General features: G+C 49.0%; 1 protein-coding gene and 1 long non-coding RNA gene across 2 annotated transcripts in view; one reads left to right on the top strand and one right to left on the bottom strand.

Annotated features, from left to right (window-relative positions):
* Xxylt1 (xyloside xylosyltransferase 1) overlaps window positions 1–24,487 on the top strand; it is a 167,260-nt gene that overhangs the window by 116,232 nt on the left and 26,541 nt on the right. The window lies entirely within an intron of this gene.
* LOC123460941 lies at window positions 7,679–12,659 on the bottom strand. The gene is made up of 2 exons (XR_006637294.1): window positions 12,611–12,659; window positions 7,679–8,016 (listed from the first exon to the last, which is right to left on the bottom strand). It is a non-coding gene; the product is annotated as an uncharacterized LOC123460941 (long non-coding RNA).

Raw genomic sequence — 24,487 nt, 5'->3', positions numbered from 1 at the left:
CATCCTGTCATCCCGAGGGCTGGCTGGTCAGCTGCAGTGACACAAACATGTATGCAAACTCACCGCCAGCACCCATCTCCCCAGGCCTTGTTGAAGCCCTGCCCCAAGCAAGGTCAATTATTTAGGGTTGTGATGGTCAGTGAGGTTCATGCTATAGTTCTGGGTTCAGGGACCAGCAAGAATCTCAGGAGATCTGAAGCTATCAGGAGAAGAAAGGGACAGAAGTCAGACAGCATTGAAGGGAAATTTGGATTTATTGGGGTCTGGCCTGCCAGGATGTGAGTGACCAAACTGCAGTCCCCCATTTTCTGTTCCTCACTATTCTCCCATCTTCATTTGATATTTTAATTTATTTATTTGAGAGACAGGGAGAGACAGAGAGAAAGAAAGAATGGGTGTGCCAAGGCCTCCAGCCACTGCAAACAAATTCCAGACACATGTGCCACCTTGTGCATCTAGCTTACATGGGTCCTGGGGAACTGAACTTGGGTCCTTTGACTTTGCAGGCAGGTACTTTAACCACTAAGCAATCTATCCCATTCTTTCTCTTTTTAAAATATTTTATTTTTATTTATTTATTTGAAAGAGAGAAAGAGGGAGGGAGGGAGAGAGAGAAAGAGAGAGAGAGAAAGAGAGAGAGAGAGAGACTGGGTACACCAAGACCTCTAGCTGCTGCAAATGAACTCCAGATACATGTACCACTTTGTGCATCTGGTTTATGTGGGCTTATGTGGAGAATTGAACCTGGGTCCTTTGGCTTTGCAGGAAAGTGCCTTAATCAGTAAGCCATCTCTCCAGCCCCCATCCCTTCATTATTTGAAAAAAATAATAAATTAAGTCAGAGTTTTTCTGTGGTTCTGTCATTTCTATAGTTGATAGGCCGGCTGGCTTGGCCATCTCAAACCACAGATCTGTGGAAAGACGGATTTAGCAGCTTCGAGTGGGAAAGCCCAGTTTCTGTCATGTTCTCCCAAGCCATGGTGCCCCAGTGAGTGCTTCCTCTTTTCTCTACTGTCTGAGTGGGATGGGCATGCTCTGGCTTTCCTGTCAGGTGTGAGCTGCACATTTTTATAACTGGTAGTTCTAAGAGTTTCTACTTCCTGGAGCTTCCTGACAGCCAGAATGTGAGGCCCTGTGACACTGGTCATCGCCTCAGAGGATTTGTCTAGGGCTGCTTTGACACTAGCCGAGTGCCTCTGTTGTTACTTTAAAAAGTGACATGCATTTTTTAATTGGAATAAAAATGAACTAAAACCCTAGATGTCTCTGGTATGTGTCTAGACTAACCTGCAGGGGTTTTGAAAACTGGCTTTCATATTCCCAGAGTAATGGTATGGTCACATTGTATAGTAGTCTGAGAGCCCTTGGAGTGTCTGGCCTTCTGGGAAGTTTCTGGGCACTGGGGGGGGGGGGTCCCAGCATTTATAGGGCAAGGGGCCATCTGTCATGCTGAGAATCTAGGTTACTTCCTTTCTCTTGTCTCAGACCTGTGCCAAGGTAGACCCTCTGAGCCCAGTGGAGCAGTCAAGGACCGAAGGCTGTGTTTGACTTCTACTCAGCTCCCTGCATGACCTTGGCCTAGCGAGGTGGGCCTTGAGTCATCCTCTGTAGTGTAGCTTGTTCCTCATGAGGATGGCAGGTTGTGAGGGTTACATAAGTTAACTACTAATTTGTTTAATCAGGCCACTGTTTTATGAGTATTAGTAAGGCAGGTGAGGGCACTGGCCCCAAATGGCCTGTTCAGCTTTGTCCCCAGTTTTGGCAACAGCCTCTGAGAGCTGTTGAAACCCCCAAAGCATTTGCCCGTCATTATTTATAGCATAGATGCCCAAAATACGAAATGCTTATGGGGCTGGAGGCGGAAAATCTGATTTTCACAGCACAAACATGTCTTTCAAAGTCCAATAGATGCTGTCCCTTTTGTGACCATCCTCATGAAGGTCTTTGATCACATGCTTGCCTACAGTACTTCAGAATTCTCAGGCACCTATGGGACTCTTATGTGGAAGGAAGGGCCCACTCTTCCCTCCATGGGGCTGGCAAAGCCTCCTACCTGCAGAGAGCAGCTGTTGTGACTCCAGTGCCACACAGTAAGACATACTTCTTCTGTCCTTGTCAGAGCCCTGGGGCCCAGCAGCCGTCTGCCTGCCCAGCAGGATGGGCTCTCAGGCTCCAGTCACCTTCTTCTTCATTCTTCCTGCTCCGTGATCCGCCTGCCTCCACCAGGGTCCGGGTGGTGCTGCGACGCCACCTCCATGCCAAGCAAGGATTTGGGATGAGATGTTCTAAAATCTTGTTCACTGGAACAAAATTAAGGGGAAAATTTGATTTACAGGCTGTAGCTGCTATTGCCTTTGTTAAGCAAAAGCAAAACAAACAAAAACAGCTTTGATAGAAGGAGAATTCTCATGTGCATTAGACTACTTTCTTGTTGCTGTGACCAGGTACTGACAGAAACAACTTAAGAAAGGATTTAGGGCTGGAGAGATTGTTCAGTGGTTAAGGTGCTTGGCTATAAAGCCAAAGGACCTGGGTTCAGTTCCCCAGTACCCACATAAAGCCAGATGCATAAGGTGGCACAGGTGTCTGGAGTTCATTTACAGTGGCTAGAGGCCCTGGCGTGCCTATATTCTCTCTCTCTCCCTCTCTGCCTTTTTCTCTGTCTCTCTCAAACAAATAAGTAAAATATAAAAATGTTTGCCAGGTGTGGTGGCACACGCCTTTAATCTCAGCACTCAGAAGGCAGAGGTAGAAGTATCACTGTGAGCCACCCTGAGACTATATAGTGAATTCCAGGTCAGCCTGGGCCAGAGCAAGACTCTCCCTCAAAAAAAAAAAGAAAAGAAAAGAAAAGAAAGGATTTATTTTTATCTTGGCTCATAGTTTTGGTTCATCATGGTAAGGAGGGTGTGTTATGTTGTTGAGCAGCTCATACCACTGCTGCCAGGAAGAGAAGGGAGAGAGAGAGAGAGAGAGAGAGAGAGAGAGAGAGAGAGAGAGAGAGAGAGAATGAATAAACAAATATGAATGCTGTGTTGGTGGGGCAGTCAGCCTATGGGATAATGGTGTTCACATTCAGGGTTAATCCTTTCTGGCCCTCACAGACACACCAGAGGTGGTTTTACCAATCTCTTAGGTGCTTTACAATCCAAGCAAATTGACAGTCAAGGTCAACTCTCATACCACGACGTTAAGCAAACCAAATTGGTCTCCCTTCACTTTCCTCATGTGTAAATTGAAAACCATATCGTGTGTTTCAGAGCTGTTTGGAGATCTGCGCAAATCTTAAAATGCTCTCTACGTCTATGATCGGTTATTATTATTTATTTGGAGGAGTAGAGGCAGCAGCAGCAGCATTCAAGCATTCTGCTTTCCTGGGCTCTCCTGGATGGTGTTGGTTCCAAATCTCTAAGTAAATACAATGTGGAAATGGGCTTCTCAGCTCTGACTTATTCTGGGATGGCTCACACATCTCTGCTCAGTGAAGACTGATGTCATTAGTGCCTCTAAGCACTCTCTTTTTTTTTTTTTGTTCATTTTTTATTTTTATTTATTTGAGAGCGACAGACATAGAGAGAAAGACAGATAGAGGGAGAGAGAGAGAGAATGGGCGCGCCAGGGCTTCCAGCCTCTGCAAACGAACTCCAGACGTGTGCGCCCCCTTGTGCATCTGGCTAATGTGGGACCTGGGGAACCGAGCCTCGAACCGGGGTCCTTAGGCTTCACAGGCAAGCGCTTAACCGCTACGCCATCTCTCCAGCCCAGAGCACTCTCTTTTCCTCTAGTGCAGGTTAACTAATTAATGGTGCACACAAACATGCTTTGTAATAGTAATGACTTCCACAGCCTTTAAACGTGGACACTGGGTTGAAACCCTGATCTTCTGACCCCGGAGCCCTGTTCTTGGTCACTGTGCTCCTTGTCTTCTGTTCTGGGTGTGACAGGTTGGCACAGTGGGTGCCATTGGAATCTTCACTATCTTATGAGTGAAATCATCCTGCCTGGCTCCCCCAAGTGTTGCTGGTTGGCTTCCAGCACCTTCTTGTCTGTCCTTGATGCTGACGCCTGTCTGGACATCTTTCTTAATTCCTGCGTCTCTTCATAGAGGCCCTTGGTGTGGCAAGCCTGAACAGGAGAGATTAGTGTCCCCCGGTTAATAGCATGTCCTCAAAGTCACAAATCTAGCAAAAGGAGGTCCAAGCCATAGGCGTCACCTATGTCCTTTTTACTAGAGTGCAGTGTTAGCTCTTTTATGGTGAAGATGGCTGCTCATGCTAGGGGCTGTGATAACACTTCTATGGGTTTGTCACTTCCTGCTCTGCCTCCCTAGCAGAAGAAGGGTTCCACTTCTCAGTTTGATCACCTGCATCACTGACATGTGGCCACAGTGGAGGACAGGAAGTGAAAAAAAAGTGCAATATAAACTGCAGTGGGGCTTTCTGGGAGAGACTTCTCAAAGTGGAGTGGAAGTGCGTTTTCCTGCTGAGCAGACTTCAAGCCGTTTTCTGGTCACTACTGGTTTGTGCATGCTGCTGCGTTGCAGAAACAGCCGTGCTGTAGTAGCCAAAGGCTTGCTTGGCCAGCCGGCTGCAAAGCCAAGGTCCACTGAGCTCGCGAGGTGCTGGCGAGAACGTGGAGCTGGGACCAAAACAGCCAGCTGCCCCACAGACACTGAGGCAGAGTGCGCGGCCCTTTCATGGAAGCACACTGGGCAGGTTCTGGGCACACCTCCCCAGCCTGCCCTGGCTCTGGGTGACTGAGCGGTGTTGGAGCCAGATCTTACGCGATGAGGGTGCCTGTGAAATCCAAGGCAGCCTGTCTTAGCAGGTGACAAGGAATAGGCCACCACAGGGAAGGCTTTTCCTTGTCCACTTCGGAGGACAGGCGGTGGGGAAGGTGCCCAGTTGGTGCCCACCGAGGGAGGCTCCCAAACGTTGCCGCGTGCCATCCCCGCAGGCCTTGCCTACCGCCCTGCCGCCGCCTCTGTGGCACTCAGGCTTGCCACCCCAGGGGCAGCAGGAAGGCTCCTTTGCGCTGGTTTCACCCCGATCTCTTAGCCTTCTCTCCTCCCTTTGCTTCCTTTTCTCCATGGCACGAAACGGTGTTCCCCACGAGCCGCTACGGACACGGGTGTATCGATCGGTTCACACTGGCAGAGGCGGGTCCAGCCAGCTCAGTGAGAGGGCCCGTGGCCTCTGGTCTTCTGCTCGCAAGGCTGTTCCCTCGCTCATTCCTCAGCACTGTGCATCCTTCACCGCCTCCAGCTGTGGACATCCTGCCCGTGCTGTCAGCTGAGGTGGCATAGCGGCTGAGCTGAGCCCTCGCCCTGAGCTGCGCCCGCCCCTCAGCTGAGCCCTCTGCTCCTGAGGTGCTTTGTAATGACTCTGAGAAAGCATTTTATTTTATTTTAATTTTTATTAGCATTTTCCATGATTATAAAAAAATATCCCATGGTAATTCCCTCCCTCCCCCCCCCACTTTCCCCTTTGAAATTCCATTCTCCATCATATTGAGAAAGCATTTTATGACCCCCCCCCCAACCTTATGAGTGTATTTCCACAGCTCTGTTGCGGACCAACGAGGTCCTCAGCCAGGCCCCTTACTCATAACTCTGCCTTTTGCTCCCAGGCCAGCAATTTCTAGAAGACCGCAGACTGCATAGCCCCTCTCTGCTAATGGAATTTCATTCCCTCAGCTGTGGAGTGGGCTCGACAGGTGCCTATTGGTGGGAATTGTGGAGCTGTGCCCAGCAGCGCTCAGGAAGGCACCATGCATCTCCCAGGAAGTCTTGGGAATGGGTGCACTACCCTGAAGGCTACTGAGAGAACAGAGGGACAGGAGAGCCTTGTGGCCAAGCACCCGTGGCCTGACGGACACCATTAGTCACCAGGAATGCCACAGCGAGACATCAACTCACATTCACTGAAGTGGTGTAATAATAAAGGCTAGTCCAGGAACAAGTACTGTGGAGGATGTGGAGAAACTGAAACTTTGAGTCACTGACTACTCTCTTGGAAAAGACAAGCAGTGGAGATGCTACAGGCCTTCTGAAGGGGCCAGCTGAACACATGTGTGCCAGCACCTCTGAGAATGAGCAAATGAACCCTTGCCCACAGTAGCATGTGTTGTAGCTATAGGAAATAGTCTGGGGCTGGAGAGCTGGCTTAGTGGTTAAGGTATGGTTCAGGCACTTGTCTGCAAAGGCTAACAACCCGTTTGATTCCCCAGTGCCCAGATAAAGCCAGATGCACAAGGTGGCACATGCAACTGGAGTTTGTTTGCAGTGGCTGAAGGCTCTGTCATGCCCATTCTCTCTGTAACTCTTCTCTCTCTCTCTCTCTCTCTCTCTCTCTCTGCTTGCAAAAAGATAAATAGATTCTACCCCTAGGTATAGTCCCAAGAGAATTCAGAGTACATGTCCACACAAAAAGCTTTTAAATCAATGTTTCAATCACTATGACTCATAATAGCTGAAAGGTTAAAAAAAGCCCAAAATTTGCTAATTTATAAACAGATAAACAAAATCTAATAGATCCATGTGGTGGTTTGATTCAGGTGTCCCCCATAAACATGGTGTTCTGAATATTAAGTTCCCAGCTGATGGAGATTTGGGAATTAATGTACCCTGGAGGCAGTGTATTGCTGGGGGCAGAATTATGGGTGTTATAGCCAGTGTCCCCTTGCCAGTGTTTGGCACACTCTCCTTGTTCCTGTTGTCCACCTGATGTTGGCCAGGGGTGATGTCCATCCTCTGCTTATGCCATCGTTTTCCCCTGCTATCATGGAGCTGCCCCTTTGAGCCTATAAGCCAAAATAAACCACTTTTTTCCACAAGCTGCTCTTGGTTGGATGATTTCTACCAGCAATGTGAACCTGACTGCAAAAATCCATATAATAGAATGTTATTTGGTCATAAAAATGAAGAACCGATGTCTGTTACCACATAGATGACTCTTGGAAGCATCAAGGTATCCTAAAGAAATGAGCCACAAAGGACCATGGAATATACTTCCATTTCCATGAAATACCTTCAAGAGGTCAAGGGGGTTGGTTATGTAGGGCTGGAGCAGGTGTCTAGAGGTGATGAAAATGTCCTAAAATTATTTGTGTAATAACTACCACCTCTGGAAATATAATAAAAGTCATTAACTTTCAAATGGGAAAATTGCACAGTATGCACGTTACATATCAATAAAGCTGTTATCAAAATAATAATGTTGGGTTGTGGTGGTTCACGCCTTTAATCCCAGCACTTGGGAGACAGAGGTAAGAGAATCCTTGTGAGTTCAAGGCCACCCTGAGACTGCAGGGTGAATACCTTGGAACCCCTCCCCCCCAAAAAAAAAGACAGTGGATGTGGTGGTTACACTTAATCCCACTACTCTGGAGGCTGAGGTAGAAGTCTCACCAGGAGTTTGAGGTCAGTTTAGACTAGAGTAAGACCCTGTAATCCCCCTCCCCACGGAAAAACCAGTACTAAGGATAGGAGAAGGCATGTTACTACAATCTAAGAATAGACCTCACTGTGTGTCCTAACTCTGCTTTTCATGGAAGGAGATGTCCTTTAAGATTACCTCTCTCTGCCTGAGCTCCCCACCTTTTTCACACACACTGGTGCTGTTCTTGTTTTTTTGGTCAGGATTGAATGAACATTAAGTATCCAGAGAGCTATATAAAGTCATTTTTTAAAGGTGAAAACTTTATTTCATTTTTATGACTCGGCTGCTTTTTTACTTCCCAAGAAAATTGGAAAGACTGGTGGCATTTAGGTTCTTTGCTGGCTCTGGGACAGGAAAGTCTCAGTAGCCCTTCAGAACAGGTGTGCTCCTTTCATGCCAACGCTTATGATGTGCCAGGGTTTACGTTCCAAGGAGAAAGAAATAAAAGTTTTCCACCATCGGGGGCGCAGGGTACAATGGAGGAACCATTCAGGTTCTAAGCACACAGGGGACATCCCGTCCCAGCTGAGGTGTAGAGGAGCCCGGGAAGACATGACTTCCTAGAGGGAGGCAAGATCTGGTGGGGAAGAAAGAGAAAGGACACTTTAGAAGGGGAAGCTGGGCACGGGGACGCGCGTCTTTAACCCTAGCACTTGGGAGGCAGAGGTAAGAGGATTGCTGTGAGTTTGAGGTGAGTCTGAGAGGACATAGCAAAATCCAGGTCAGCCTGGGCTAGAGTGAGACCCCACCTCAAAAAAAGGAAAAGAAAGAAAAGAAAGGGGGCCTCTGTGGGCCTCAGGGAACTAAAAGCTCAGGCCAGGTGACAGGTGTGCCAGTCGGAGGCGTGCTGGAGAAGGCAGGATGGAAGGCCTTGCAAAGCACCCAGGCATTTGACTGATAGCCTGCAGCACACGTTGGGAGGCATCCTCCCTATAGCAAGGTCGTTGGTAGCAGGACGGAGACTCGATTAGAAGGGAGTGACATCATGAGTGGGCGGGGCCCAGGTGAGACTGACAGAGAGGGAACTGAGTACGAGGATGAATGCACCATGGGATCTAGGATGCACCTGGCTTCTGGCATAGATTTCCAGGTGGGTGACACCTGCTGGTGACATAAAAGGTCCTGGAGAAGAGGCAGGCAGGCACTTGTCACCATCACCGTTTATGTAAGCAGACTGGAACACATATTTAAAATGACAAAAGGGCTGGGTAGATGGCTTAGTGGTTAAGCCTGCGAAGTCTAAGAACCCAGGTTTGATTCCCCAGGTCTTAACAACTAAACCATCTTCTCAGCGCATGTAAGGCAGATGCACAACGGGGTACATGTGTTTGGAGTTTGTTTACAGTGGCTGGGGTCCCTTGTGCACCCATTCTGTCTGCCTTTCTCCCTCACCACTCCAATAAATAAATGAATAAATAAATATATAAAAAGTATATATTTTTTAATGACAAGAATCTTCCTGAGTTGGCCACCAGTTCAAAGTGTGGTTCACTATCCCTGGCCCCAGTACAGATTAAGGGCTGCACAGGTGTGGTCATGCTAGGCTCTCCTGCCTGTGTGGACCTTTGATTCCCTGTCTGGAGGACATGGGTTTATTGATGCCGAAGCTCCTTCCATCTCTGAGAGGAGGTAACACATTTCCACAGTTACTCTTAATGTCCTTTGCATTACCATTCCAGAGACATCGCACAATTCACTTCTGAAAGCTTCCCACTGTTAGGCAATTCCGAAGCTTTCATGTCAGTGTCGTAGTCTTACCCTCCCCACAGCCCCTCCTTTGAGCCTTGTCTCAGAGTACTTCGGATTTTCATGGATGGCCTCCCACCTTTCATTCTTGGGGCCTCCACACCTGCTCAGCTGCTATGAAAATCCACCCAGAGAACATTTTGCAAAATGCCCCCAGGTTTTGGTAGCTCTGAGAATGACACGCGAAGACACAAGGGCTTCTTCTTTCTGCTTCCCTGGGAGAGTGTGGGGGTCCCTCGGCTTTCTAACGCTGTCATTGCATCACACAAGGCCAGACCATCCCATGGCCTCATGCCCAGTTTGTAGTGTTTCCGGAGAGGCAGCCAGGCGGGACACTGAGCTGTCCTCTAGCCAGCTGTGGAGCGATGGGACAACAGGGTCAGGTGGGGGTTGGGGGTAAAGAGCATGGCTGTTGGAAGACCTGTTTTCTCCAAGGAGGAGGCGTTGGGGTCACTTGGAGGGAAGAAGGAGGAGCTCTTCAGGACCTTGTTTTTCTGTGCCTCTTTCTCTTGAGAATGGACATTCTGTCCCTGCAGGGTTCCTTGCTCTGACGGGTCTTTGCCAACACTGTCTCAGAACTGAGGAATGTCAAGCTGGAAGGTACCGTCCAGGTCCTGGGCTCCTTCCTAGAGAGCAGGAGTCCTCCATCACCTTCTTGTCTCGGGCTTGTCCCGAAGCTCGTCACCTGGCTGATGCCAGCCTTTGCTGGGGGGTGGGGGGAGGTGAATGAGTGTATGTGTCACTGGAACACCCAGTTAGGTCCCCAGTGGTGAGTGATGGCTTCTCTGGCTTTGTCCATTGGGCCATGTGTCCACCCAGAAGCCAGCCCAGAGCCCAGAGCCCAAAGCTGAGAGGCAACCACGTAACTGACTCCTTGGCTACCTTGTTGGCATGATGTCTTCAGGCTGAGCCCTGGCTACCCTTCAGGCCCTTGCCCTGCCGCAGCCTGAACAAAATAAAAGGACTCTGGACCCCACCCCTGTGAGTTAATAGAACTTAACTCATTTAATAAACAAAGAATGGGCTGGAGAGATGGCTCAACAGTTAAAACCATTTGCTTGCAAACCCGATGGCCGGGGTTCAGTTCCCCACTTCCCACATAAAGCCAGATGCACGAAGTGTCACATGCACCTGTACTTCATTTGCAGTGGTAAGAGACCCTGACACATTCTGTCTTTCTCCTTCCAAATAAGTAAATAAAAATATCTGTTTTGAAAAAAAGAAAAGAAAAAAACCTATCAGCTTGCAGCAGGTCTGTGATAAAAGGGTAATTTTATTTTAGTTATCTATTTTTAAAATATATATTTTTTTTAATTTCAGAGAGAGAATGGGTGTGCCAGGGCCTCCAGCCACCACAAAGTCTAGATGCATGTTCCACTTTGTGCATCTGGCTTTACATGGAGAATTGAATCCATGTACTTAGGCCTTGTAGGCAAGCGCTTTAACCACTAAGCCATCTTCTCAGCCCTAATTTATTCTTTTTAAGGAAGGGCCTCACTCTAGCCCAGGCCGACCTGGAACTTACTCTGTAGCCCAGGCTGGCCTTGAACTCATGGTGATTCTCCTACTTCAGCCTCCTAAGTGCTGGGATTAAAGGCATGTGCCACCATGCCTAGCCTAAAGAGAAATTTTAATAACCTCCCAGAGCGTATATGGTGTGGTCATTTGTCACTGTTGACATTGCTCATTTGCTGACTTGGAAGCAGCAATCCCTAGATGTGGTTTTGTGGTACTCACGTGTCTTCCTCATTTGTCTCAAGGGATGCTATGAACTTGCCAGAAAGCTGTTTGAATCAAAATTCTGTTTCATGTATTTTTGTTGATTTGTATTACATCTTAGGCCCACTGCAAAGTTTTTAAAGTGATATCTGATAAAGGAGACACAGATACATTTCACATAAATAAATGAGCTAAATTTAAAAAAATGAAAGAGCAAAAAACATGTAGAAAGATGTTTTAGTTGCTATCATTGAAACTCCAGTTTAGCACTTAGCTTCATAAGAGGTCAAGAAAAAAAGACTCTATGATGACATGTGTGACATATTTTGCAGCAGGACCCTGGTGGGTCCATCTGTTGGCCACAGAGTCTGATCACGGGTGTTTCAGCTTAATTGAAAGACTTCAATTGAAACTCATGAGACTTTTAGATGTCTAGGGCAGCAGCTACTGCCAGGGGACTTTTGGACAGAGATTCTGATTGAGGACATCCATGCATACACCAGGAGTTTTGTATTAGGTGACCCAGAGGATGGTGTCACAGCCCTGGGCTCCCACCATTCTCCTCCCCATGCCAGGTCCCAGCAGCAAGGGCCTCCCGGCGGCGCGCGGAGAACAGTGGTGTCCTGTCTCCACGGGGTTTCGCATCTCATACGTCCTGTGCTCTGAGCAGTCCTGATTAGGATGGTGTTAGAGTTCCTGACCCGTCCTTAAGGAAAGCCTGCCCCTGGTTGCTTTCTAGTCCTCAACCCTTGAGAGGAAAGGGAAGGAGTAAGAGAACCCAGTTTCCCTGACCTACATTTTTTTTTGGTGGGGAGAGGGTGGAAGGCTTGAAATACCACTGTCAGGTCTCCCTTTTGTCTCTGGGGAGGTGGTTGGCCTGGGCTGTACACTCAGTGTCTTCCTGGTTATGTGATTTTTTTTTTTTGCTTTCCATACATATCTCTTCTCTTATTCTGGGTCCTGCTGGGCAGTGAAGACCAAGCCTTTCATTTGCTCTTTTTTTTTTTTTTTTTTTGCAAACACCTTAGCACACATGCAGTGATTGAGTGGATTCTGGGTTGAATACAGAAAGCCAAGATGCTGTTTATTCCCACTGCTCTCTCCTTCTGGCTCTGGGATAGTCCACAGCTGCCTCCCACACCCTGCACCTCTGATGGAAAGTACAGGCGTGTCCTGTGCCCAGGACTGCCCCAGCTGCTAGCCACTCTGGAGCCAGCCCCTTCCCGGCCCGGCCCGTCCTGGAGTCAGTCGGTTCTGGTGGGAGCTGCAGCCCAGGAGCCTGGCTGCCCCGTCCCAGAAGCCAGGTTTCCTGGTGTGTGGAGTACGGTGGCGTCTTGTCTCCATGGGGTTTTCGCATCTGACATGAGGGCTCATTTCATGGAGTCCCAGGGTCCCTGATGTGGCTGTCAAGGTGACAGCTCTATCAGGCTGTCAGTCAGCTGCTGCTTTCTGAGCACAGGAGGCCCATGTGCATTCACACCAAAACATACCTGTCCCCTCCCTGTGGGGCGCGTAGTCACATTAAATGAATTATTACTTAAGTGGGGGGAGAGTATTACTGTGTACCGTGGCCAATAACCTCAGGGGTCTCTCTCCCTCTCCCTCTCCCTCTCCCTCTCCCTCTCCCTCTCCCTCTCCCTCTCCCTCTCCCTCTCTCTCATTTTAAGCCATCTCCACTCCAGAAGACCTGGGGCTTGGCTCCTTACCCATAGTTCTCTTGGGATCTTTTCAGTCTCACCATCTTGTCAGTTCCAGGAGAAGGCTTTGGAATTTGCCCTAAAGCAGCCGGCCAGTTCCAGAACATTACTGTTCAGCATAAGCTACTCCACCTGGGATGGGGCTTATTTTGTGACCGCTCTGGCCCTCACTCTACATCTTCAAACAAAGTCTGTGATCTTGGGCTATGCTTCTCAAAGTGACTGTCATGGAGCCCAATCCCAGAACGTGACCTGGAGAAACAGATTTCAGAATCAAACAAAGCTGGTGTGGGAAGATCAGCATGTGGATACAGAAGCCTCTGTCCCTATTTGTGGATAGCTAACCCCCTCTACACTTTACTGATATAATGGCAATGCTATGTAAGTAGTTACCAGACAGCATTGTTTAGGGAATAAGACAGGAAAAATGGGTGTTAATACTGATACAGGGTTGGTTTGGGACTTTTGTTTGTTTGTTTTGGTTTTTCCAGGTAGAATCTCACTCTAGTCCAGGCTGACCTGGAACTCACTGTGTAGTCTCAGGATGGCCTCAGACTCCTCCTACCTCTGCCTCCTGAGTGCTGGCATTAAAGGCATGTGCCACCACGCTCTGCAGTTTTGTGTTCATAAATGTTTTCAAAACACAGACTGTTGTTATTGGAGGGACAGCGGCTCTCCCGGGATAAAACTGCTGCTGTGCTTGAATGTGGGAGAGATTGGAGATATAAAGGATGAGGGATTGGGGGGGCCATCTTTGGAAGTGAAGAATGGGGGGAGAGTAAGGACTAACTGCATGCCCAGGTGGCCTGATAGCTCTTGAGGGTGGATCTTTGACTAATGAGCTTGCTTTGTAACAGAAGTCCCTTGCCATGCTATGGTCCTGGGAAGTTTTATGGGCCACCGAGGTCAGTGGTTTATTAACCCCTCACCTAGAACCCTTGCTCCTTGGCAGTATGCATGCTGGTGTCTGGATAGGCAGCTGCTATGAGTTTCCTGCAGCAGGTTCGGTTGTCTTTTAAAGACGCTGTTGTGGTACTGCCTCAGAATCCATATTCATTCTTTATTCGCCTCAGCTCCATCAGCCATCTGTCACAAGAAACCTGAGTACTCCGAGTCCTATTAATAATTCAACTGGTTATCTATCCTTCCGACGCGGGCCTCCCAGTCCCAGGATTCAGTGGTGCCTGCCTCCAGAGATGTCCCAACCAGCATTCCCTGTTACACACATATGCTAATGATCGAGGCAGTAGTACCCCGTGTTCTCCCAGAAGTAAAGCCTCAGCAGGTAGAAGTGGGGTGATTGATGCAGGTTAATCAGCCATCCTGGAGAATACAGGAGTACAGGTCAGTGAGGCTCTGGGGAGTGAGCGCCAATGGTAAGCTTCAGGCGAGCCTCTTGTTCTGAGGAGGGGGGGCTTGCCATTATGACGAGTGGGTGGGCCTCTCCATTCTTTCCTTCTCTGTAGCATCTCCAGCCATTCAAGGAGATGTTAATAATAATAAGTTTGAGGCTTGCACATTAAAAGTAGCTAAAACTATTGGTTGAGTCAGTTCAAACTGAATACATCTAGTTCTCCTTCACTTAAGAGAAAAGGAGGCCACCCTGAGACTATATAGTGAATTCCAGGTCAGCCTGAGCTAGAATGAGACCCTACCTCAAAAAAACAAAAAAAAGAGAAAGTGATAGAAGCCATCATATCTAGTTCTTTCCTTTTTCTGTGTAGGAGAATGAGAAATGAAACCGGGGGAAGATTCAAGGCCAAGCTTGTCATTGCAAAGCCAAGCAGGTATCCAGGCTCCTGGCTCCCATCCTACCTCTCTGCCCCTGAACATCCAAGTGCCATGTTCTTGGTCACAATGGCATGGAAACGCCAGCTGCCCTCCCTGTATCCTGACCACTCTCCAGGACTTTGAGCAGTGCATCTCTGTTGCTTATAAACCACCGAATGTAAGATGCTTTGCTACAATATCCCACACAAGGGCCCCCAAGACTCGTGTCCAGAAGGATTGATGCTGAAAAACACCCCTGTTTAGCATCTTCTGTTCATCAGTGAGGACACCCAAGCCTAGAGAGGGGTAATCACCCACCCTTTGATGACAGAGCCAGAGTAAGTACACACCACTGACTCCCCCTCAGTGATTTTCCCATGAGTCTCAGCGACAGGTCCTCCACCTTTCCACTTTGGGATATCATTCTGCAGGACAGGAGAAGTGTGCATCCTGCCACATAGACTCAATTTCCAGAGGTTGAGGATTACAGAAGAGGCTTAGGGGAGCAGGGAGCTCTGCAGTGGGGGCTCACGGAGCCTTGCATTGAGACATAGGGACAGATTAGATGGGGAAGTGAGTATTGGCCGCGCAGCAGAGGAGCAAACTGGCCAAGGAAACTGGCTTCGGAGCTAAATCTGGAGGTGTACACAACAAGACTGAAAGCAGCTGAGGCCTTGGGGGTTGGTGTCAGTCAGGGTCAAGGGTACCGTTCTTCATTTGTCTTGTACCCAGACTTCTCCAGGTCTGTCTGTCCTTGGTGGAGCCTGCACTTCCCTTCAGACCTTGCTTTGAATTCGAGCTGGGGTGGCACCTGGCTACATGTTTGCCAAAGCTCAGGCAGATGTAGCCCCCCGGGGCCAAAGAGGCTTGAGTGGAGGGAAGACCACATCACTGGGTCAAAACAGACATGGAGCTAGCTCAGTGGCTTGGCAGTGGAAGTCCTCAGTGGCTCAATGAAGGTTCCTTTTTTTTTAAAAAAAAAATTATTTATTTATTTGATAGAGAAAGAGACAGATAGACAGAATGAGAACACCAGGGCCTCCCGCCACTGCAAATGAACTCCAGATGCATGCGCCACCACCTTGTGCATCTGACCTATGTGGGTCCTGAAGAGTCAAACCTGGGTCCTTAGGCTTTGTAGACAAGTGCCTTAATCACTAAGCCATCTCTCCAGCCCTCTATGAGGGTTCTTACAAACACATTGTAGAAGCGGAGGGCATTGCAGTCTCCAGGCATTTGGACCCCAGAGGAGATGCTCAAGGCTGAGACAGTACCAGATGAAGCAGAGCTCACAAGCCATGCCACTGTAGCCTTGACCCTGGTGCCTTCTAGAGTCATGGAGCAGCTAGAGCATGTGGGCCTGCCTGCAGGCAAGGACTCGGGAGAAGGAGTCGTGGGACTTCTGCCGCCATAGGGTACGGACTGGGGGTGGCAGCAGGAGCTGTGTCAGTGCCCCCCCATGTTTTCCTAGCACTGTAGCTGGCCAGAGTTGCCTCATCTTCTCCTCCACCCAGAGCCCAAGCCCAGGAACCGAGCCCAGACCAGGGAATCCTGATGGGAGGGAGAATGATGCTACCATAGGCTCGCGACCATGGGGACTGGGCACCTCTCCATCACCCTGTCCTGTGGGTGACATGCTGGCTGTGCTGAGACAATCACAGCAAGGTAGATATGCATACTTCTGGAATAATGACACTACTGGGAATGCCATGCGTTCCAGGCACCGTGCTAGCAGTTCATATGGAGTGTCACCTAATCTTCATGGTGGGTGTAGTGTTGACAGTGATCCTGCCTCATCTTTCAGGTAAGAAAGTGAAGGCATGGATTGTGCACAACTTGGCCCCAAGCCAAGCCCAGAGCCCCAGTGAGGCAGAGTTGGGACTGCATATGTGGCCAACACACTGGACCAGGCTTTCCTCTCTGTGGCCTGGCGGGGGCCTCGGAGCAGTTGAGGGCAGTGTGGTATTAGAAAGGGACATCCCTGGAAGGATGGGAATGGCTCTGTCCTCCTGTGAGCAAACCATCCTGTCCTTGGGACCTTGATGTCAGCCTTAGACAGAAAACAGAAGAAACCTAAGCCCTTCACATTCTGAGAGGATAGAAAGATCATGTGAGTGCTGGCTGGAACCTGATCCGGAAGACCTTGCCAGAGCCCCGGTCATCCATCTGCATTTCCCACTGCAATTCTAGTGGGGACTTCCCACCCCGGGGATCTGGGAGCCATGGACAGAACCTGCTGCCCCGACCAGCTCCCACTGGCTAGCGGCTCGCGGCTCACTCTCCCGTGGGCAGCGTCCCTCTTCAGTTGGAACCCCTGGCTTTGTTGTTGCAACTGCACAGAGCAAGCTGCCCAGCTATTGTTCTTGGAAGCCTTTCTGTGATCTTAGGACCTTTGAAAAAGAACAAACAGCTAGGAAAACACAGGCTAGTTAAAAAATGTTTGTGGTGTGTGTGTGTGTGTGTTGCACAGAACAAAAGAGGCATTTGGGAGACTCAGCACTGTTCCGGGGTAGCCAGGATGAAACGGCCCTTTGAGGCCTGTTCCCGGGCTCTGCTCCACGGTGCCCCGCTGACTGTGGTGGAATGTAATGAGAGACACTGGCTGCCTCCCCGGTGTCAGGCACCTACTCTGAGGGGGTGAGGAGCTGCTTTATACTGTAATCTCATTTGATCCTCATTTTCTACCCATTCTTTTCATCTTGTTGCGAGAAAAAGGGACCACCCAGTCCCGGTTGTTAGATGCCAGCCACCCAGCTCTCATTTAACCATGAGCAGCAGAAATAAGTCATATTTAGGGAGCTGGAGAGATGGCTTAGTGGTTAAGGTATTTGCCTGCAAAGCCAAAGGATCCTGGTTCAAGTCTTCAGATCCCATGTAAGCCAGATGCACATGGGGGCGCATGCATCTGGAGTTCGTTTGCAGTGGCTGGAGGCCCTGGCATACCCATTCTCTCTCTCTGTGTCAAATAAATAAATAAATAATATATTTTAACAAAGAAATAAGTCATATTTATAAACAGTCTGTAGTTCACATAGTAATGATGTGAGTCCACTCATGGAACCTTTCTGTAAACTCCATTAGATAAATGTTATTTTCATATTTTTGAAGAAAGAAACTAAAGGCTAGAGAGAGAGCACAGTTGGTAAAGTGCTGACCTCGCAAGCATGAGGACCTGCGTTGAATCTTCAGCACCAATGTAAACGCCAGGCATGGTGGCACATGCCTGTACTCCCAGCACAAGAAACGTAGAGAGAGAAGATCCGTTGGGGCTCACTGGCCAGCGTGTCCAGCCTAACTGCTGAGCTCCAGGCCAATGAGCAACTGTCTCCAAGGGAGGTGGACGGTGCTCCCGAGGATGAGCCCTGGGAACATGGTGTTCTCTGCCCTCCCTGTGCACATGCGCACACACACGCGCACTACACACAGGAACAGGCTCAAAGCTGGGAACTGACTCGTCTACCATCACACAGCCGACAACTAGAGCTTCAAGGAGGTACGGTGTTCTTAAGATGGCACTAAAGACTCCTCCTTAGAGGAAGTGAGTCATGACAGCTCCCTTCTTCACCTTCTTCGGGAAGTGTAAAACATTGGGACCCACTGTCATCTTGGTCCATGAAAGCGCTCTCTAGGATTGGTGCTGAAAGACTGCGGGCCCAGCCTCTGGACTCCTGAATGGGCAGGGTTTGGACTGTGGGGCTTGACTCCCCACGGTTCCTTTGTCCCTTCGCACCCTCCAGCCTGTCAAGGTGCCAGGGTGCCCACCGCACCACCCCAGCCCGCCTCCCTGAGCAGGGTGCAAGCTGCAAGCCCGTGGTCTTCTGAAGGGAAAGCCTGTTTGCATCTCACAGCTGCTCTTCAAGTCCAGCCCTTCCCAACGCTCATCTCCACCAGACGAGCGCAGTGACGTGCAGTGTAACCTGGACCCTAAAGAATTAATCTTTCTCCAGGAAAATCTGGCCTGGGGCCTAGGAGCCAGAGGAGGGGGAGAAGGAGCCCAGGGTGGGCAGGGCTGTGTTCGTCCATGTTCTAGGCCCAGTGTGAAGCAGTTGGCTTTCTCCAGGGGAGGGCTTTTCCCTTGAGAGACTATAAGGGCTTTTAGAACTGCCACACCCCCCACCCCACCTTGTTCCATGTGTCCTGCACGCTTCTGAAGACAGAGAAGGTATTCTTGTGGGGGCTTGGGACCTTCGCCTGTGCCCCCTCCAAACTGCCCTCTTCCACTGAGGCACAGCAGTTTGGTTGAGCACCAGGAAGTGCTTGAAGGGGTGCCCAACATGTGGGAAGAGCTGAGGCTGGTGGGCTGAGGGGAGAACGCCCTGGGGGTAGAGGGACGTCCGTGTCCAGTGGGAGCAACGCTTGTTCCTTGTGGTCTCGGTGCTGAGTGGGCATCCCTTTATACCCCAAGGCCTGGGATTAGCATGACCTCCGTGGCCTTTCTCAACAGTTGTCCATGAGAAGCACTGAGTGCAGTAGTAGCCTCAAAGAGGAAGAGGGCAGGGTCCTCCTCTCTTCCTCTGTGGACTTGCGTTTGGTTTCAGTCTAACGTTTCCACATGCCAGTCCTGCCAGTGTAACATTCCTCCGTGACTGCAGTAGAGGGGGCAGGGGACTGAGCATGCTGGCCTGTCAGGGCTGTGGCTGTTCAGGGGGTGATGTTAAGTGGTGAGGCCCTACGGCGGATGGCATCTCATCTCCAGATGGCAAGCAGACCTTGTAGACAGTGGAAGAAGTTGGCCCAGGCAGGCCAGTGGCATGGAGGGAGTTGATGGTGAGTGTGTATGACACTTGTGCACACATATGTGGGGTGTGTGTGTGTGTGTGTGTGTGTGTGCATGCGTGTGTGATGGAGGAGGGGTTCTTTGTTTTTCATGTTACTTTTATCCAAACTCTTCCATGCCAAAGAATTTATTATAATAACTGAGAATCCTTCCATATTTAAAAATTTTGACATTTTCATACATTTTGACAGTTTAATGCATGTGTAGATTTCGATGTTCTTCCCCTTAATTAGCCTGTCTCATCCCCCTCCCCTTCCTATTAATCTCCTTGTTACTCATTAATCTCCATCTTACTTTCATACATGTTTGTTTTTTACCATTGAGTTAAATGAGTTGCTTCATGATCCCGGGTGGAGTGTCATGTTCTGTGGAATGGGCAACTTGCCAGTAGCTGCACTTTTGATGAGCCTGATGTCCCCTTTCCTAGTGACCAGGAGCTACTCTGACAAGTGTCCTTCCCCCACCGATGGTGAAGTATTGATAGGCTCAATCTTGTGCTCGAAACCACAGCCGCTGTGAACATAAGAATAATGGCCATGCCACAGCTAGAGGAGAGCATTTCACGGCCTTTCTCCCCACCGTCCCGCCCTCACATTCTTTCTGCCCTTACTTTTTTCCTTACTTTTATCTATGCCTATAAAATCCATAGACAGTTTTGTATGTGTGTATTCATGTACATATACACACACACACATGCATGTTTGTATGTGTGTATAACATCCTTTAGAATCATTTTAGATTATTAATCACCTTCATTAAACATAGCATTTTTTAAAGTTTTTGTTTAATTTTTTTATTATGTATTTGAGAGAGAGAATGGGCGCACCAGGGCTGTCCCCTGCAAACTAACTCTAGATGCATGTGCCACATTGTGCATCTGGCTTCTGTGAGGCCTAGAGAATTGAACCTGGGTTCTTTGGCCTTGCAGGCAGGTGCCTTAACCACTGCGCCATCGCTCCAGTCCCCAAATAATGCCTTTCTTGCCCATCAGTACTCCATAGAAAAATGCCTCAAAGGAACTGGTACACTTTTTATTTCATTCTTTTTACTTAGTCCATTGTATAGACAATCCATATCTTACTCAGTCACTCTTGTTTTGATGCACATTCACTTTGGTGCCTCCATTTTTTTTTTTTTGTCTTTTTTAACTTACAAGTAACACTGCCATAAACGTGTGTGTGTGTGCTGTATCTTTAGGAACTGCTTTTATTTTCTAGGGGTAGACTTCCAGATATGTATATGTATAGTCTTGATAGATGTTTCTAGATCAGTTTTCCAATCAATTTCAATAGCTCCCATTTCTATTAGCAGTGCATGTGAGCGCCTTTTCTTCCTCACTGCTGTAGGTGACATCTTCTTGTGGGCACTGGCCTGAAGGGTGGGCAGTGATACCTCAGTGCTTTCTTCATTTCCAGCTTTCTGACTCCAGTGAGACTCAGCATCTTTTCAGATAGCTCTGCTGCCGTGAGTTGCTTTCCCACAAATCACTGCTTGTGTTCTTTGCTTGTTTTTCTTCCTGAGTCCAGAGGATGGAACAAGATTCTGGGCCAGGTGGGCATACACGGGTGTGGTACCCCCTCCCACCTGCCATGCGGCCTTTACCGGGTGACTACAATTCTCAGTCACTTTTTCTTCCCACTCCATTTTGCTTTCCCTCCAGCAGTTTTCAGAGGCCACAGAGATGGAGAGTTGCATTCTGTTCTCTGAAGGGTCTCAGGGAAAGTTAAGAACAGCAGAATATGAAATTGAGAGCAGGTGATAGGGGAAAATTCCTTTACCACCTGTTGGCAGCATCTTGGCTGCATGGCTGTGCGTGTCAAGGTGTGGGCTGGGGACCAGAAATGCAAGTTCTCAGGGCTCTCCCAGAGGCTGATTCAGAACCTACATTTTAATGACCCCCCCCCTCCCGTGGCTATGCACAGACAAGTTTGAGGAACACTGATTTAAATTCAGATTTGGAAAAATGACCTCATACAACTTATCCAGAAATTTTGCTATAATTGTGTTTGCCAATAGATCTAACATGGTATAGATTAGATAGCTCACAATAACACAGGTTCTTGACCTTGGCCTTAAGATCTTTACAGTGCATATCACCTGACAGAAAATAGCACCTTCTTCTTTGAATGACAGGGTCCCCCCTGTTTAAGGAAATCAAATACACCCAAATCCAACTCTTTTTTTTCCCCCGGTGCCCGAGCCATACAACCCCACCGAGGCCAAATTAATGACTGGCATGCCCCAGCCAAGCCAGCTCCATGTGTGGCAAATATTTGACAGCTTGACTTACAGCCCCTGCTCTCTCCCTTGTGACCCAACTCCTTATCACTGGCAGTCGGTCACCTATCCTGAGGCTGTCTTTCTTTAGAAGCTAGCAACAGCTTGAAAATTGCTGGTTTTCCCATTGATGCCTCTCATCGGGCTCATCATTTGTCTAACTGAATGCTACTTACCCTGTAGGAAAGTGAGCCTCATCCTGGCATTGACCTATTTGATCTACACATGCACCATGCCTCCTTATCCTTGGCTATGAACTCTCAAGTCTCAAATCTCAGGCGAGAACACACAGGGGAATCTTCCAAAGGATGACTAGGGAGCTACCATTTGTCCCTTAACAAAGTGAGTCCTCTGGTTCTAATCTCAATAGTGATGCTCTCGGGAGCCTTTGTCCTGTGGCTGCAATGGCCTTTGCACGGCTCGGTTTATCAGGCATAACTTATCAACCAGGGAAAAAGAAACCACACCATGAATGTTAAACAGAAGGTGTTTAATACGGCTATTGTGCGTTTACCAACATTGTTTGCAGAGTTAAAGGGATAGATTATGAACTGGATGCCTTCCACATTGTGTAGTGACAGCCACTGCGAGTCTCACAACTATCTCTAAACCCTCCAAATAGCTGAAGGGTGGACCCCTAAGTTGAGATCCAGAGATTATGTACTTTGGACAAGAAGCCACCCCCACCCTATATTCCTAATAACTAGGAAGCTTTAGACGGCAGGAGTGTCTGGGTCCAGGGTGGCCACAACCATCTCAACCAGCAGCGCCAGTGGAGGCTTCATGCCCGCCCCGTAGCACATCTTGCATAGCACATCTGAGGTTTGACTGGAAGAAGCTGGTCCACAGCCAGAGGTCCAGCAGCCTGTAAGTCCTCATCTGACTGACGAGGGGGGGGGGATGGGAAGCCAACCACACAGGGTGGTTCATTCTGTATTCACTCTAATCCAGTCCAAGGAAGTGATTGCAGACCCCAGAGGAAACGCCATCTGTATCTCCTATGGGCGGCAACCCCCGCTGTGGAGTAAGATGTTCCTTCTCAGTTGAATGGCCCTGCTGCACCAGAGGGGAGGCTGCGCTGTCCCTTTTCTCTCTGCTTTCCTCAGCTCTAGAGGTACTGCTGTTGTCAAGAGCCAGGCTGCCAGCTGAATGCCTAATCCTCAGGGCTCCGGCAACCTCTTCATCTTGCTTAGTTTGTCTTGCAAGCTACGTGACAGCCTAGTCCAGTTGCAGGGACTATGACTGCACTGTGTCCCGCTGGCTTATGTCCTGTTCTGTTTGTCTGGGTTCATTAGGGCTCATGTCCAGCCTTAGTTTTCATATTGAATATATAAAGAGACATTCCCCCAACGCTATGAACAGAGAGCTTTTCTCGCTTCTGATATAGTTGCGTAACATGACCACATGTGGATATTGGCAGACAAATGCATTTTAAGTGTTAGAGAATTGGGTCTTGTGGGACCCCCAAGGAAGGGTTTCAGTTGAGTGGTGTGAAAGGCTGGTCATCAGGCTAGTGTGATTTGGCTTGTGGCTACAAAACTGTTGGGGAGGTGGGTCAGGGAGGCTAGAGCCTGCAGGCAAAGCTTGGGTCTGTAATAGGGAAGGAAGTGGAAATCAGTAAGTACCCTGTACCATGGGCTATGCACTTCTGGGTACCCCATCTAGAATCATCTCTGCCTCTTTCTTGGAGCCTGATTAATTCAGAGCACATGCCCCAAAGTGATGCATTACGTGCTAGGCCATGAAAGGAGCTTGAGTATGACATCAGGAGATCCAGGATTCTCTCTCCCACCTCTCCAGGCAGAGCTCATTCTTGGGGCCCCAGGCCCTCCATCATGAAGGTAGCACTGTTATGCTGGTTTTGGGGAAGAGCCAGTCTCATGCCTGATCCACTAGAGGGGAGAGCACGTGGCTCTTTATGAAGCTTTCCTAGAGCGCATCTGAACTGGGCACTGACTGCAGGATCCGCTGCCACCATTACATGGCAAAATCCAGAGATGGTTCCCCGGCAGATCTTCATCCTGCTCCCTTAATCGAATCTTGGAATGTGCTCAGAATTTCACTCCCTCAGGCATGGCACTCAGGGCCTCGTGGCTGGCACAGACTCAGCATGCCACAGCCAAGTTGGATGGATGCTCACTGCTACCTGAGGCTATGCCCAGTGTGCAGTTCACCCTCTTATCTTTGCTTGTGCTGCTCCTGCCTGTCTCTGTTCTGTCTTTCTCAGCCTACTCTGACTGCTTTCTTTACAGTATTCAGGCTCCTCTCTCCCTATTTGAATGTCCTGAGCACCTTTGAGTCCCTTCCTGTCTTGTCCTTCAGTCTTGGGGATGCAGGGATGGTTACTAGTGAAGACCACGGATGGTGGGTGAGGTGGTTTGATTCAGGTGTCCCCCATAAGCTTAGAGGCGTTCTGAATGCTAGATTCCCAGATGATGGAGATTTGGGAATTAATGCCTCCCGGAGGCAGTGCATTATTGGGGTTGGGCTTATGGATATTATAGCCAGTTTACCCTTGCCACTGTTTGGCATACTCTCCTGTTCCTGCTGCCCACCTGATGTTGGCCAGGGGGTGATGTCCACCCTCTGCTTATGCCATCGTCTTTCCTGTCACCATGGAGCTTCCCCTTGAGCATGTAAGCCCAAATAAACCTCTTTTTTCCCCCCACACGCTGCTCTTGGTTGCGTCATTTCCACCAGTAATGTGAACCTGACTGCCACAGCGGGTTCCCAGAGCCTGGCCTTGGGCCTTGCTTCCTCACCATATACCCCTGGGACTTCGGCAGCCCATTTTACCTCTTTGTGTCTCAGTTTCCCCATTTCTTATGTAGGATAAGGTCTGACTCACAGGGCTTCTGTGAGAATTATTAAAATATTTAAAACTACATAAAGTCCCCCAAACAGTGCCAGACATGTAGCAAGGGTTGGTGGCCCGCAGCATACCAGTCAGGAAGACGTGGCCCTGATGTGTCAGAAGATAGAGCCAGAAGTGGTGGGGGCATTTATCTCTGTAAAACCCTGTGCTTCTGGCCACATCCAGGTGGAGATTTTTCTCACGAAGG

The sequence above is a fragment of the Jaculus jaculus genome, chromosome 5 (genome assembly GCF_020740685.1).
Source record: "Jaculus jaculus isolate mJacJac1 chromosome 5, mJacJac1.mat.Y.cur, whole genome shotgun sequence".
NCBI lineage: Eukaryota > Metazoa > Chordata > Mammalia > Rodentia > Dipodidae > Jaculus > Jaculus jaculus.
This window is presented reverse-complemented; position numbering and strand designations above follow the sequence as displayed.